This window comes from Lagenorhynchus albirostris, chromosome 11 (genome assembly GCF_949774975.1).
Source record: "Lagenorhynchus albirostris chromosome 11, mLagAlb1.1, whole genome shotgun sequence".
Classification (NCBI taxonomy): Eukaryota; Metazoa; Chordata; class Mammalia; order Artiodactyla; family Delphinidae; genus Lagenorhynchus; species Lagenorhynchus albirostris.
This window is the reverse complement of record NC_083105.1, coordinates 18,716,764-18,732,357: the sequence shown is the minus strand read 5'-3', so window position 1 is coordinate 18,732,357 and position 15,594 is coordinate 18,716,764.

Genomic DNA, 15,594 nt, shown 5'->3' with positions numbered 1-15,594 from the left:
TGAACAATAGGACAGGCAGAAGTTAGATTTACAGCGCTGAAGGGGAAGGTAGGAGACAAGAGAGGCTTACTATGGCTTTTAAGGTTCAATAAGAACATCACTTTGATACCCATAAAAAAAAAAAGAAAACCTGAAAATCTACTTAACATGCATTGTTGTCAGAAGTGGACAGATGTGCACTGTTGAAATTTCGTATTGTAGAATTATCTTAAATTGTCAACTTTCTTATAGATCCTTTTTAAAAAGGATATTCAGATGAATAAGATTTCTTTCCTACCTAAAAAAAAAATAGACACGATATCTGGTTATGCATTTAGGAGTACCTTGACTTTGTAAAACATTAGGTATTTATGTAGTGATTCTTATTCTCCAAATTTCATAATTTCCACAAGTCTACTAATAACCTTATAATGAGCAAATGTACTGACATGGTCAGAAGCACTAAATGTGTTTTATGAAACCAGACAAAACTTAATTGACCGAAATGTCATTTAGGGTCTTGAATGTCTAATTACAAATGAGCCCCAGACATGGAACTTACTTCCTGAGACATGTGATGTTTAGGAAATTGCATTCTTGAGTGACATTGTAAGGAGAATCTCAGAATCAGGGGCCCAGAAGACATCTTAAAGACAATGTAATCCAACATCCCAGTTGATGTTTGCATGTCCTCATAACACCCTCACCCCACTGTCATACAGTCTGTAGTTGGATAATTCCATGAAAACTTCAAACTCACTGTTTCCTGCAGCCACCCGTTTCCAGGGAGACAACACTTTCATAAGCAAAAATCGAAAACCTAAACTAAAAGGAGCCTTAATTTTGAGGTCAAGAGCCCCAAATTTTAACCCTGGTTCTGAAACCAATTTAAGATCTTGAGTAACATTTAATCTCTCTGTGCTAGTGTAAAAAGGAAGGTAAAAATATTTGTGTGATCATCTTTGAGTCAAGATCTTTGTGTTCAAATTTGTGTGCTGTAAATTTTCTTCCTGTAGGGCTGTTAGGTCAGGACAGAGAACTGGCTTCAACTTGGACACCAACTCAGATCCATTGGTAGTGGCTACCTGGACGTGACATTAAGGAGGACGCTGAAACCTTCCAGGTTTCATGGGAAAGAGCACGTGTCTCAGGGTGGATGGGGAACATGTGTCCATACTGACCACCATTGCTCTGAGTAGTGCCTAGGACAGAGCTAGAAGAAGGACACTTGGGACGATAACTTTGTTCCAGCAAGAACAGCTGGGAGACTGGGGCAGGTGAGAACACAGGAGTTATTTCTGGAGTGATTCCAGTCTTGGGGATCAGAGAAACCTGACCTGTGTACTTTCAGATCAGCAAATCAGGTTAAAGGAGGAAGACTCTGTAAGTTTAGGTCCATTCACTCTCTTGAAAGTTAAGCAAGCACAAGGGTCAGGAGGAAGAAGCGTCAGCAGTTACTGAGCACATCACAACAGCTCTGGAGAGAGGTTGTATGGTCTCCATTCAGATTAGAAAACTGCCCGGAAGACTAAATGACAGTCCCAAGGACCTCAGCTACTAAACAAGGGGGACTTGAATTAAGATCTGTCCCCAGAATGCCTCCAAATATGGTCCAATAACTTTTACTATTCTTCTGATAGTAAAATAGTACTTTTTACTCCCTTCAGAACAGGAGTAAAGAAAAAAAGACTATGCTGCAGTGGTTTCCATCCTCTCCCATCCCTTCTAGCACCATGCACACCTGCAGATTCATTTGTCAGCTTTATCCATTGTATCAAGCTAACAGGCAACTATTTAATTTGCTCTATATATATCTAAAAAAACCCATTAATCTTTTATTGTCATAACACCATTCTAATAGCGTTATATATTTAACCCTATTAACCTTTCTTAATATGCAAAAGTTTTCAAAGAAGTAATGATCAAGGAGGACTTCCTGTCAATTTTATGATGCAAAACTATAACAACCTACACTTTCCAGAACTCTCTATTTCCATTGGATATGGTATCATTGGGTATTATAAAATATAATTATTATCCAAAAGTAAAACCACTGAAAGAAAATTTGTAACATGGACAATTAGAGAGAGAGAGAGAGAGAGAGACTTAAAACTGATTACTTGAATTTCACACCTCATTACCACTCTAAATATGTCATAAGGAGCCCAGTACTGTTTCCCTGGTAACGGGCTGAGTGACGGATGCAGTGATCACTGGCAACTAACTCCAGTGCTCTGAGTTTGTAGACGTAATTAAGTAGACTCCACATACACACAGGTGCCACATCTGGACTGGTTACCAAGGCAACACAACACCATCTGATACCCTGGCATTAAGCATATGTTCTGGAACTCATCCTGCTAACTAACATTTTCACCGGGTCCAAAGTTTTAACCGTTGAATCAGCACAAGTGAAATGTCAGATTTTGGAATCAAAATGAGAATACGTTGAACAGTGGGTCCTTTCTTACTGAACAGCCTTTCAAATAAACACTAAGATTATTATACCTCCGCTAAACAGCAATAACCAAACAGTATTATAATACAAACACGTTACGGTGTTCACTCCTTGAACGCTGGTCCACAAATCAGTTCATACAGCCTCTGCCACGTGATAAGCGTTTAGTGCATGTCGCTCTTTGCGCTTTCATTTTTCAGACGGCTGCTGAACACTCTGCAAAATATCACGACAGTCTGTGACTCAGGCTTTACAGTAACATATGCTTTCGGAGTTTCATTTGGTTTTGAACAGAATTCAATGTGCTGAAAATCAGACTGCAAGATATTCATAATGAGGGACAGAACACAATAGTCACCTTACATGAAGAGCAATTATTTAACATGAATTCACGGATTGCTGGATGGTGTTTTCTTGTGGAGACAGGCGCAGCTGCTACGCTGAGAAAGTGCCGAATTTTATGCATTTTTCCCTGTTTCCAAGAAGAGAAAACCCCTCTGCCTTCTTCTGCAAGTCTCTGCCTTCTGAGAGGGGTCCACATGATCTAGCAGTGATGACTGAGGCCCCTTTGCCTTTGTCTCAAAGTGTTTCTTAATGGCCTTTTTGCAACTGAGTGTGCGTGCACACATCTGGTGGGGTGTCATTTCGGTTGTTTGTCTTTATTATAATTAAAGTATATGTTATTCAACAGGGGTATGCACATTTATATAAAATAATACAGAAGTTGATATAGAAGAAAGGTAGAAAAAAAGAGTTTCGACTCCCGGAGCTTTTCAATTGATCTGAAGAGCTGAAGCCCTCAGAATCTGACAGCATCCTCTGAACCAAAAGGTTTACTGCATTATAGAAGACAGGGAGGTGTTGGTGGCATGCAGCAATGGGCCCAGCTAAACATACTGGGGAAACAGGCACATTTTCTCGGGAGGCTGGAAACCCAGGGGTAGCCAGAGAATATTTCTGCAATGAAGTTTTAGGTTGGTTGTTTGCTTTCTAACAAGGCTCTGCAGGAATGATAAATTGGTAGGGGAAAGACATTCTCTTGAAACTGAAGAAAGCATTACAGCAGCCCACTCCCAAAAAAGAAGGGCATGTATTCATATCTGTGCCCTGTTTACTACTGTATGCAGGCAGCTGAAACAGAGTTTGCCTCAGAGAGAGCAAAGATATTTTGGCCCTTAAGTAACAACTTTACAAACACTCTATCTACCCTGTAGAAAAGAATCTACTGTTCCCTACTTTGCATGATTCTGACTTTGTTTTCTTTGAAATTGGTGACCTTGAGAACTGAATTAGAATTCTTCACCTCTGTTTTAGCCTTCCATATCCCAAGCATTGGTTTCAAAGCAAGCTACATCACTAATGAGTCAAATATTTGTTTTCACAGTAGTTACACAAAAGATATCACAACCAGTATGTGTAGGACAAAGGGCTGGTTTCTAATGTTGATGTTATTTTACTAAGAGAAGGGGCCTCTCTTTCCCCCACTCTCAAGCTTGGACTTTGATAATTGTATCTTTCCCCTAAGCCTTCATATGTTACTACAACAAAAGCTACCTGAATGTTCCAGATCAAGAACAGCTCTTTTCAATGTACAAAACACCCTCCTGAACATTTAGGAGAAAGTCAACATTGAACATAAGCCAAAAAGAGTAAATTTGCTTCCTGTAGGCTCCTCTCTTGTATCCCTGAAATATGACCAGTACCTGAGTACTTATAATGGGAAAGTCCCCTAACTTAACTGTGGCACAGTCCATGTGCTGCAAGCGACCCAAATCAGAGTAAACCTAATTATCTTGAAGCACTAACCGGTCTCTCTGTCTCTTATCTCCCTCTTATCCCTCTCCTCCAATCCATCTCCCAAATTGACCTGGATTGATCTTCCTAAAGAATAGTTAACCTTCATGTTATTTTCCCTGCTCAGAAATCACCCAAGGTTCTCCACACTCCTTTGTTTGGTATTTAAGACCTTCTGCCCCTTTATCCAAACCGCCTTTCTAGCCACGGCCACCACTCGCCCCTGGACACACTCAGCTCCCCTTACACAAACCTCAGGGTCCCCACCGTGCTTCACACTCTCCCAGCTGCGTGGCAGCATCACACCCTGTCTTCCTCCTTGGTGCTCTCCTCTCCTTACCTGTATCTGGGTCTCAATTTTAATGCTCTAAGAGGGCATTAACATTGACGCACTTTGAGAAGAGAGACTGTCTTGCTTATTTTTGAATCTCCTCAGTAACTAAGAATGCCTTATCCTGGGTAAATGCTTACACAAGTTTTACTGGGTAGATAAATGGATGGATGCAGAAACAGGCGGGAGAAGAAACGGTTGGATTGATGGGTGGATGGGAAGATGAGGAATGAATACGTAAGTGGATAAATGGATGCATGATTCAACGGTTGGATGAACGAACTAATGGTGTATCTTATTACATGAGATTCAAGTAGAAAAACAGTAATAATACAGTCAGTTGACAGTAAAAAATTTCTGGAAAAGAACATCAATTGAACTCCGAATCTAGTCTAATCCAACTCTGTTCACAAAGCCATTTTTTAAAGATAACTTTGGGACTCTGCCCTACAGCCAAGAGCTCTTTAGAATAGCTGTTTATTTCTATAGCCATTATGGGAATTGTATTTAAATGAATCTCAACCCAGATCTATTTCTAAAGTACTACCTAATCAAATCCTCCTTTCACTGACTGGGAAAATATTTTGTTTTCTCAATACAATAATCTTCACCTCTGAAAAATTCAGGTTTCTGGATCCATCAACATCTAGACACAGGCCTCTGAGATATCAAAACAAGGACAGGAAAAGCCTGATACCAGCAGCCACGTGCTCCTCTTAGAAGTGTGCAGTCTTCATTTAAAGCCTACAGACTCTTATATAACACACAATGCTACCAAGATAACCTGACTTCCAACAAGCAGCAGATTGCAAGCAGCTACTTGGATACAGCAAGAAGGTCTGGCATAGACCAATGTATTTACTGCAGTAAAAACTAACAATCTGAAGCCCTCGGGACAATTGCTAAGCAGAGTGCACGAAAACGGTTTTTAAAATCTCACTGTTGTGGCCTCTCCCGCTGCGGAGCACAGGCTCCGGACGCGCAGACTCAGCGGCCATGGCTCACGGGCCCAGCCGCTCCGCGGCATGTGGGATCTTCCCGGACCGGGACACGAACCCGTGTCCCCTGCATCGGCAGGCGGACCCCCAACCACTGCGCCACCAGGGAAGCCCTAAAAGCTTATTTTTTATATGCAACAGTCCATTAAGTTTTCTGTTGTCTCTGTCACTGGGTGGGGAAGGGGGATTCTTTTTGGTAGCCATATTGCACAGCTTCCTTATATTGTCTCTACTGGTGACACAATTCTGGCGTTCTTTCCACATGTGCTTCTGGTTCTCTGAGCCCATCAGTGAAACAGAGAATTAAACGGGTGAGTCCCAAACAGCCACACTAGAGGAGGGCCGTCCAAGCCAGTCCTGGGATATCAAGAAAGAGCCATCCAAACTCGGCCCTGAATGGAGGACGGGCAGGAAGGCCGCACACACAACAGATAGAAAGATGACAGCACCTTCAGAGAACCAAGAGCAGTTCAGAGCGACGGCAACAGAGAGAAGAAAGGGGGTTTAGTGGCAGAGAAAAGCTGGAGAAGCTGGGTTTAGACGGCAAAGGACCTTGCACATCTGTAAAGGCGTTTGGAATTTATTCTAGAGGCAATGGAGGCGTTAGAATGTTTTAAGCCAAGGTGTGACTTTTTAAGCAAAGATACATTTTAGAAGGGTCACCTTGGTCCCAGGTTGGAGGTTGTGTGGGTTAAAATAGACCAGAGGCAGAGTGATGACAGGGGACCCCACCATCGAAGACTGTAGGATCCCAGGAGAGTCCGAATGGCCCCTGCCCAGAATCCTCCAGGCTGGACTCCCAGATTCTCCAGTTCTGCTTAGTATACACGCCAGCCAGTCCTTTGGGCCTGTTTATGGCCATTCGTTTAACTGAACTTGGCTTCTCCAGCTTGGCCTTTACATTTTCAGAGAACCTGAGCTGGGAATCAGCCTTTGGTACCTTCCGTTCCTGGACCCTTGGGAGACACCTTGCTGGGCTTCCTGGAACCCGAACCCACCATCTATTCCCTCCAGCGTGCCCTGCACAGAGGGTTCTCACCACAAAGCTGAACTTGTACACAGAGTTTTCTGCAACAAAAACTCCCATAATTATTATTAATTGTACAAAATTTTATATATATATATGCATATGTATATTTTATGTAATACTGCCTTTTTTAAATCCAAAGGAAATATTATATGTCACACACACACACATTTTGCAGGGTTGTTATCATCATAAACATAGAAGCAAAGGGGGGAAAAATCCACTGAGACTACTAAAAAATGAGAAAAAGAGAGAAGGGAGGAAGAGAATGTAGAAGGGAAATAAAGAGGCAATGAGAAGATTAAGACCAAATAAATGTAAACTCAAAACTACTTTAGAAAATAAAGTGTACTGATACCAACACAATCTATCGGACAGAAGTAGCAGAAAAACTAACTAACTAAAACTTGACGGAACTAATATTCCGGTACAGTAGCACTGTCTCAACACTGCTGCAAAACAACTGTTCCAATATATACCCCTGGCTCTAATTCCCTCTAGTAACCGACGGATGCAGGGCTGCCTGAAGTCTACACCAGTGTTTCTGCAAAAGGTACAAATTAATTGCTAAAACTGTCAGGGTAAGAGCCTTCCAGAGGAGTGACTAATCGCAAAGCCCTTCAGTCCCATTCTCTGGCCCTATACACCTGGTCCATTCGCCTTCCGAAAAAGAAAATAAGATGGTCAGAAATGATGCCATTTGTATCTGAAACATTCGTTGGAGCCAGAGGGAGAAATTTATGTATAATGAAGTACTGCCCTTGATTAGATTTGGTGTTGAATTATTAAATCATTTCTTAAATTAAAAAAGAAAGAAAGAGGTGTTGCTCTGAAGGGCAAGAATGGGATATGTGTGAGTGAAAGCTCTATTTTTGAACAATCCCTTGTCCTATTCAAATCTCTTTAAATTGACTGAAATGAATTTGAGGCCTGTAGAGGTCATGACTCAAAAAAGAAAAACCCAAAATTGATTTAAAGGGGCTAATCAAGGAGGAGATTTGCAGTACTTTCAAGAAACAACCTTCTGAAAATGGTAGAGAATTGGCCAACAATTCCACTTTACTGAGCCACATGTTAATATAACAGCCAATTATTGTTCAACAAAAGCCATATCCCAATTCATTCTTGTTCATAAGGTAACAACTCTGGTCTGTGAGTTGAGAAAATAAAATGATGGACTAGACACACGCCACAGAGGAAAAGTATGGGGCAGGATTTGGGGCTTTTTACTGGAGGCAGTACATTGCATTCGAGGTCCAGAGTCTCCCGCTGGGCTGTTATTTCTAAGGCTTTTGTGTGGAATTTTCCTTTTAAAATGATACCTCAATGCAAACGTCCACACTAGTGTAAGAAAGCACTTAGCACACGCCTAAGAAACCTGTAGAATGGTCATGGAAAGCACAGAAATTTTTTCAAGCAAAAATAAAGGGAATAAAATGGAATATTTTAGGCTGTGCTAGCAGGTGGGTATTTGGGGGTTATAAAACGGGCTCCAAAACAAGTAGGACTGTAACTGTAGCAAGAGAAAAGACACTTGTGTTCCAATAATCCTGACAAAACTAAATTGCAGACCAGGGAACATTTAAAAAAAAAAAATACCCTTCAAAAGAAAAATAAAACAATGCCCCAAAATAGGCCCTATTATGTGGGTCACTGCCTACTGTGTATTTCCCCTGTAGCATTTTATCATGGTTACTGTTGCCAGGGGACACTTGATGTTCTCATTATATACGTTTGTCTTTCACATCAGAGCCAGGCTTTTCCTTTGGATGCTCCCAGAACTGTAACAAAAATAAAAATAAGGAATGGACCCCATTATTACACAAATACCTACAGAGCAGAGGGAGTGACCCCCGTGGGTCACCGTGTTGTCCCTGGAAGCATTGATGCCCTTGCCCCGGGGGCCCCCAGCCTTTTGTTACAGGGTCAAAGCCAGGACCTCGGCTGAGTATCCTCTGTGAAGAATTAACAAGTGTGACAATTTGTGGGTCCTCCCCCCTCGGCCCCCAGTCCAGCCTGCCTGAACGCTGTAAATAGAGACATCTGGATAGAGCCCTTTCACTGCAGTAATTGAAAATGAACACGGATCAAGTTCTGGCCTGTTGTATTCATAAATCTTGAGGCTTAATTACATTAAAGGGAAATCTAGGGCCCAGCACTATGGAAACTGCAGATTCTATCAAGCGCTTGAATCATGAATCTTTAAGATAAGTGGGTTTTCTCTCCCCACCCCGCCCCCGACTCTTTAGTAGGGCTGAATGGGAAATTTCCAAATCAAACCCTCGAGTATTAATGCAGCAGGAAACTTCTGGGAAGATTTTGGGCTCCTCTATTTGTACATGTGCTTCCATTGCACACTCACTGGGTGACATGTGTGGCATTCCTCCCAGCAGATCACATCTTGAGGCTCACAATTAGGCACATTTCTACGAGTAGCGACGACGGGCTTGACAGATACTTAAACTGTGCTCTTCCTCCAAGTGGAGCAGAAAGAGTGTGCATCTGGTTAAACTTTAATGAGTTTCAAAAACAGAATTAAGGCAAATGAAAATTCCGAACGAAGTCAAAGCTCTCAGTATCCCTTCTAAAGATAACAAGTTGAAAATTATATTCCCGGGTAATCCTACAAAGTATACATATATATATTTATATATGTATATATGAAATTTTTAATTTTCTTCATATAAAAATCCACTCAACTTTGTTAACTGAAGATGGATTTAAAAGGAAGTGCAAGGCACTGCTCGTTTGTTCAGTTTATGTTTTTGTGATAATTTTATGTATCGTATGACATTTGGGCCACTTTGGCAAATGCATGAATGGAAAGCATTGGCACTTAACTTACTAGAAACACATCTATACCAATCCCCATGCAGAAGTGAAGCCCTCTGAGGTCAGGCCCCCTGTAAACATGGCCTTTTCCAGTTTCTCCCACACCATGGGCACAAAATATATATGGTGGGGATGAGCTTATAAATGAATCCACAAACCGGATCTGTTTCTCTGAGGTCAGCAGTAATAATGTAATCTGTTACTAAGCCCCCTGTGTCTTCATTCCTTTGTTGTAACTATCTAGCATCAAATAAGAAAGAACATTGAGTATAAGAACATGTGAAGGATGGTGAGGAGACTGGAATAGTAGTTATCATTTATCTAGAACCTGATCCTTCAGACAGTGTGCTGAGGTCTTTATGTACAGCCTCTCAAATGCTCACAACAAGCCATCAGGTCACATATCATTATTTCCATCTTCTAGCTTGGGAAACTGTGGCTCAGAGGAACTAGGAATCCAAGACCACGCAGTGAGGAGTGATGGAGTTAAAAATTAAACAAAGGCCATTTTGACCCTAGAGTCCATGCCATTTCCACCAAACTGCATTAATGTCTAACCTTTTATGGAGAGCTACCATTTATAAACCACTTTCCTCAATATCACAGGCGGCATAATACTGTGGTAAAACCATGAGCTGTGGGTTCAAATCCTGCATCCTACACTTAGTTGTTACAGCAGCCCAGACAAGGTGACCTCTCTTACCTCTCAAGTTCCTCTCCCTTAAAGGTGGCCACTGTCATGATAGTAGTAACAACAGCCAAAGTTGAGGGTCATTTTTAAGATAAAATAACACATATAAACTGTGTTGATCCACAGTAAGTGCTCAAGAAGCAACAGCTGTATTATTCTGTCTTTCACACAAGCTTTCAATGAATGTTTTCTATTATGACTTAACTTTCTAGAAACCTCTTACTAGAAACTAACTAGAACTATGTTGGGAATGTATGAAGTATAATAGAAGGTCCCTACTTCCTAAAGAAGCTTGCAGCTAGTGAGAGAGAAAATGCATTAAATACTCAGCCTTACATTATGTTATGGGCTGAACTGTGTCTCCCCAAATTCATATGTTGAACGAATTACCAGTATCTCAGAATGTGACTGTACCTGGTGATAATCCCTTTAAAGATATACTTAAGGTTAAATGAGGTCATATTGGTGGATCCTAATCCAATATTATTATTGTCCTCATAAGAACAGATTAGGGCTCCCCTGGTGGCGCAGTGGTTGGGAATCCACCTGTAAATGCAGGGGACACAGGTTCGAGCTCTGGTCCGGGAAGATCCCACATGCCACAGAGCAACTAAGCCCGTGTGCCACAACTACTGAGCCTGCACTCTAGAGCCCACGAGCCACAACTACTGAAGCCCACGCGCCTAGAGCCCACGCTCCGCAACAAGAGAAGCCACCGCAACGAGAAGCCTGTGCACCACAACGAAGAGTAGCCCCCGCTCGCCGCGACTAGCGAAAGCCTGCACGCAGCAACGAAGACCCAACGCAGCCAAAATAAATAAATAAAACAAATAAATTTTTTTAAAAAGAACAGATTAGGACGCAGATAGCTACAGAGGGAAGACCACGTAAGGACACGGCAAAAAGGTGCCCATTTGCAAGCCAAGAAGAGAGGTCTCAGGAAAAAAAAAAAAAAACCCTGCTGACATCTTGATTTTGTTATGGCAGCCCTAACAAATTAATACACTATATAACATAGATGAAAAGCAGTAATACAAGACCCAGTAATCCCAAGCCCAGAAGGACTCCCACAGAACTATGCACTTTATAATACCTCACACAATATGGGAATTATTTACTCATCTGCATTACTGGGTGTATAAGCTTCCTAACAGTAGGGTGCAGATACGTTTGCTGTTGTGTCTCCAACACCTAACACCATTCCTGGTACCCAATAGATATTCATTAAATAAGTAAAACCATGAGAAATGCTTATCCTTCCTTTCCTGTGGTCCAGGGTAACCAAATAGTTGATGTAAGAAAGTTCTTCTTTATATGAATATTATAGCTAATAAATGCACAAGAAATGATAAAATGAGGCGATTGCCATCTTGTTACACTTACAGCAAAAATGGATCTATGCTGATTGCTTCTATATCTAATACTAAAATGATTAAAAATGGATGTTGAAATTATTATTGAATGATTGATGGGGAATTTACAATGAAAGGATCATGTTGACCCCATCTGTGTTCACTGATGAATCTTAAGATATCTAAAAAGGGGGTGACTAGATAGTATGCCTCGTGATGTGATACAACAAGGAGGACATAGCACCATCTTTGAAGTATCTTCCCTAAAAATTTGTTCCAGTGTCTAACTGAACCTCTAGATCTAACTAGCTGTTTACAAAAATATAGGGGTTGGAAAAACAAGTTTAAAGGCACATCAATGAAGGATTCAGCAAAATCCAGGATGTGAGACACTTTCCGGAGAAATGACCTATTTTCTCTAACAAAACCGTGGCATGGGTTGGACGGAAGAGGAAAGGTAGAGTGTCACAAAATTAAAGTGAACATAAAAGATATAGCAACATATTCAGAGTGTGCAATTTGTTTGAATCTTGATTCAATCCTATCAAATGTAAAATGACATCTTTTGAGACAGTCTGGGAAAAAGAAATGTGGACTAACATTTCACTGTGTTGATGAATTATTATTAATTTTTGTTATGTATAATCATAGCATGGTCTATATGTACAAATGTAGAGAGATGTAAATTTAGGTATAGATATGGACATCCTTATCAATTAATGATGCACACTGAAGAATTTGTGGATGCAATAGCATGATGTTTGAGAATTTCCATAAGAGTTTTAAAACTAACTTGATTCTCAAATGCTCCACAAAAGAGGGTAGATTTAGTTGTTGTTGTTGTTGTTGTTGTTTAAGATGAAAACATTGAAAACACAATTTTCTTGGTTAAGAGGTTTGCCAAGGTTACTCAGTCAGGAAGTAGCAGGACCTGCTTCTTCCATGTCCTACTCTGGTGCACGTGGGTGTTTCGCTATAGACCCCTAACTACAAAATTAAGAATAAAGGCATAAATTTTAAATTAACATTTATTCTTATGCAATATCCCTGCTGGGTGTTTTATATGCATTATCTCATTGATATTCGCCACAAAACCATCAAACATGTGCTATTAGACACATCTTGCAGATGAACCAGAGCTCAAAGAGGTTATGTGATTTGCCCAGAGTGGCACAGGATTCCAACCCAGATCTGTCTGACTCCATATCAAAGGAAGAATTTGGCCAGAGGGTCTTTGGCCAGGGGGCCAAATCAGCATGGCAATCATCGCACACCGCAGCTTCCTTCTTGGTGAGTTGCAATGTATATTGGCTTAGCCAAAGTTCCCAAACTTTGAACATAGAACCTTTTTTAACTTTAAACATCTATTAACCTCACGTATTCCCACAGAGCACACCTTGAGGAATGCTTCATTGTTCCATGTTATCAATGGGTGAAATCTTACTATATTGCTATCATTTTTTAATTTGAGAATATGAATGCATACCATTACATGGGAAAGGAATAAATCCATTTCTTTAGCAAGAAAACAGTGGATGATAAGTGACCAGCATCATTTTTCATTGATAAGCAACTATCTTTACTCTGTCAAGAACAGTATTATTTCCTTCCAAGTATTTAGTCTCCTAAGTATTATACCTTCCAAAGAGCCCATGAGGTCTAGGATCCCTTCCCCAACCCAAGCTCATTGGAAAGTTTATCTCCTAGAATAGTGAAGAGAAAAGGGGGAGGAAATTTCCATTTTTCAAGATGTCCTCACATCTTGATGTCACTGCCACTACTAATACAAACTGAAGGCTTTGGGCTAAATTTTACAGAAATGAGTTAAATTTTTTTTCTTCAGATGTGAAGACTTTTAACTAAAACTTGATCATGAAAAGAAAAAGTGGGGCAACAATTTCAAACTGAGCTGCTTTAAGAAATGCTTTCCATGCATAACCAAAAACTTATCACCTCTTCCTGTTCCGCCCGTTTTCTTACATCTTGGGACTCAGACATCTATGTGGACCTGCCACCCAGGAGCAACAGCCTCTGAGGATGTGAGCGGCTTCATTTGGGCATGAATGAGTGAAGCTCATCACGGAAGAGTCTTCAGAAGGAATAGCAGTGGGCTGAGAGCTGGGTGCTATGTCAAGCAAACCCCATCTTCAGGGTGTACACAGCAGCATCCTTTTTCTTTCAGGTCTGGTACAATTTTTAGATGGGCAACTGTGAAACCAGGAAATGTCTTCTCTAAAGAAAACCAGAACCTTCTGTTGAGAAAGGGAGAAATGTCATCCCACGTCAAAGGAAATCCAATCATTAAAGACAAATTCTTCTCTCTTAAAAATCAAGAATCTGCTTCGTAACCGTTAGAACTTCCACTCAAATTTTCACATGCTCATTTTCCTCCATTTTTACAACTTTCCTCTAACCTCCATTCCATATTATAAAATCTGGTGTACATATTTTTCCCTAGATTTTTACAAGAAGATAATGCCACCCACCATCTGTAACAAATGTGCACACACACTGCCATTTCTTCACAAAAGCAAGGAGAGGTGCGACTGATGATCTCATACCTGCTTTTTGGGTCTCACAATCACAAGGAGTCGACAACTCTGTGAGCTATGACATTTGCAAGCACTGGGCAGCACAGACGGGCAAGTCAACAGATTGCTGGTTTGGGCACCCAAGACCTTTAGCAGACTGAAGACGAGGAGGCTCTCCCTGGAAAACCTTATCACTGACATTCCAATCCAGCAAATGGAACCCTAGACTGGTCCATTCTGGCTCCTTTCTGCTGAAATCTATCAGCCCTCCATTCCGTACCCACATTTCCTGGTGCAAACTTTTTTATTCCCATCCTGATATACACTGAATTTTCATTTTTTAACAAATCATCAAATCACAGGGCTTAGAACAATGTAGATCAGTTTCTTGAATAAACAAATAAACACCTTCTATGTGTCAGATACTGTCCTATATGCTTTCCAAGTGCGACAAATTATATTTTGAAAAGAGAAAGAAAAAAGAAATGAATTAAAGAATCATGGATATATTAAAGAGTAAAAAACAATTTTTCATATCATTCAAAATGGAAATTGCCTTGCAAGTTATATGTATGCTATTTCTCTCTATTTTTTATATTTATATAATTATATATTTAAATTATATATAACATAACTATTAGATACATTAATTATATTTTATATTTAATTTGGTATAATTTTATATTTTATTTTATATAATTGTAGGTAATGTTTAATTATATATTATAATTATATATTATAATTATCTATCTATATATAATTATCTCCTTCTCTCATATAATCATTCATTCAACAAATATATACTTAGCTCCTATTAGGTGTGTGTGTCGCCCTCGGTGCTAAGAACAGAGAAATAATCAGGGCAGCTGTTAAACCTGCCAGAAGGAGTTTACAGTCGAATGGAGAGAGCTGCCAGGTGAAGATGGGGAGGCTGTAAAAAGAAACTTAAGTTTTGAGTTTGTTTGCAGGCTAGAGAGGAGGTGCTGGCTAGCATCTTCTGTACTTTAGAATGAACTGACATCAAACAGCACAAAGTTCATTTTTCAAATACCTAAGCAGAGGATGTTAGTTATCACCGAGTATTTTTTTTTTTTTTGCGGTACGCGGGCCTCTCACCGCTGCGGCCTCTCCCGCCGCGGGGCACAGGCTCCGGACGCGCAGGCTCAGCGGCCACGGCTCACGGGCCCAGCCGCTCCGCGGCACGCGGGATCCTCCCGGACCGGGGCACGAACCCGCGTCCCCTGCATCGGCAGGCGGACTCTCAACCACTGCACCACCAGGGAAGCCCTATCACTGAATTTTTGTCAAGATAATTGTGTTGCTCACCTTGTTTCTATGACTAAATAGCAGGGGTCTAATTTATATAATAGAAAAAAAGAACAAAACCTGAAAGAGGAAACTGATACTTTACTGGACCCCCAACTCTGCTGGATGTTTCCGCATTCATACTCTTGGTCAACAGCCACGAACCTTAACCATCACTTCATAAGCCTCACATTTGCTCCACTCTGCAGATACGGGAAACCAACAAACTCTGGAGTTTAGGTATTTTTTCCAAAACAATCCTGCTGGTGGTGCAGAGTTGGGATTAAAACAGTAAG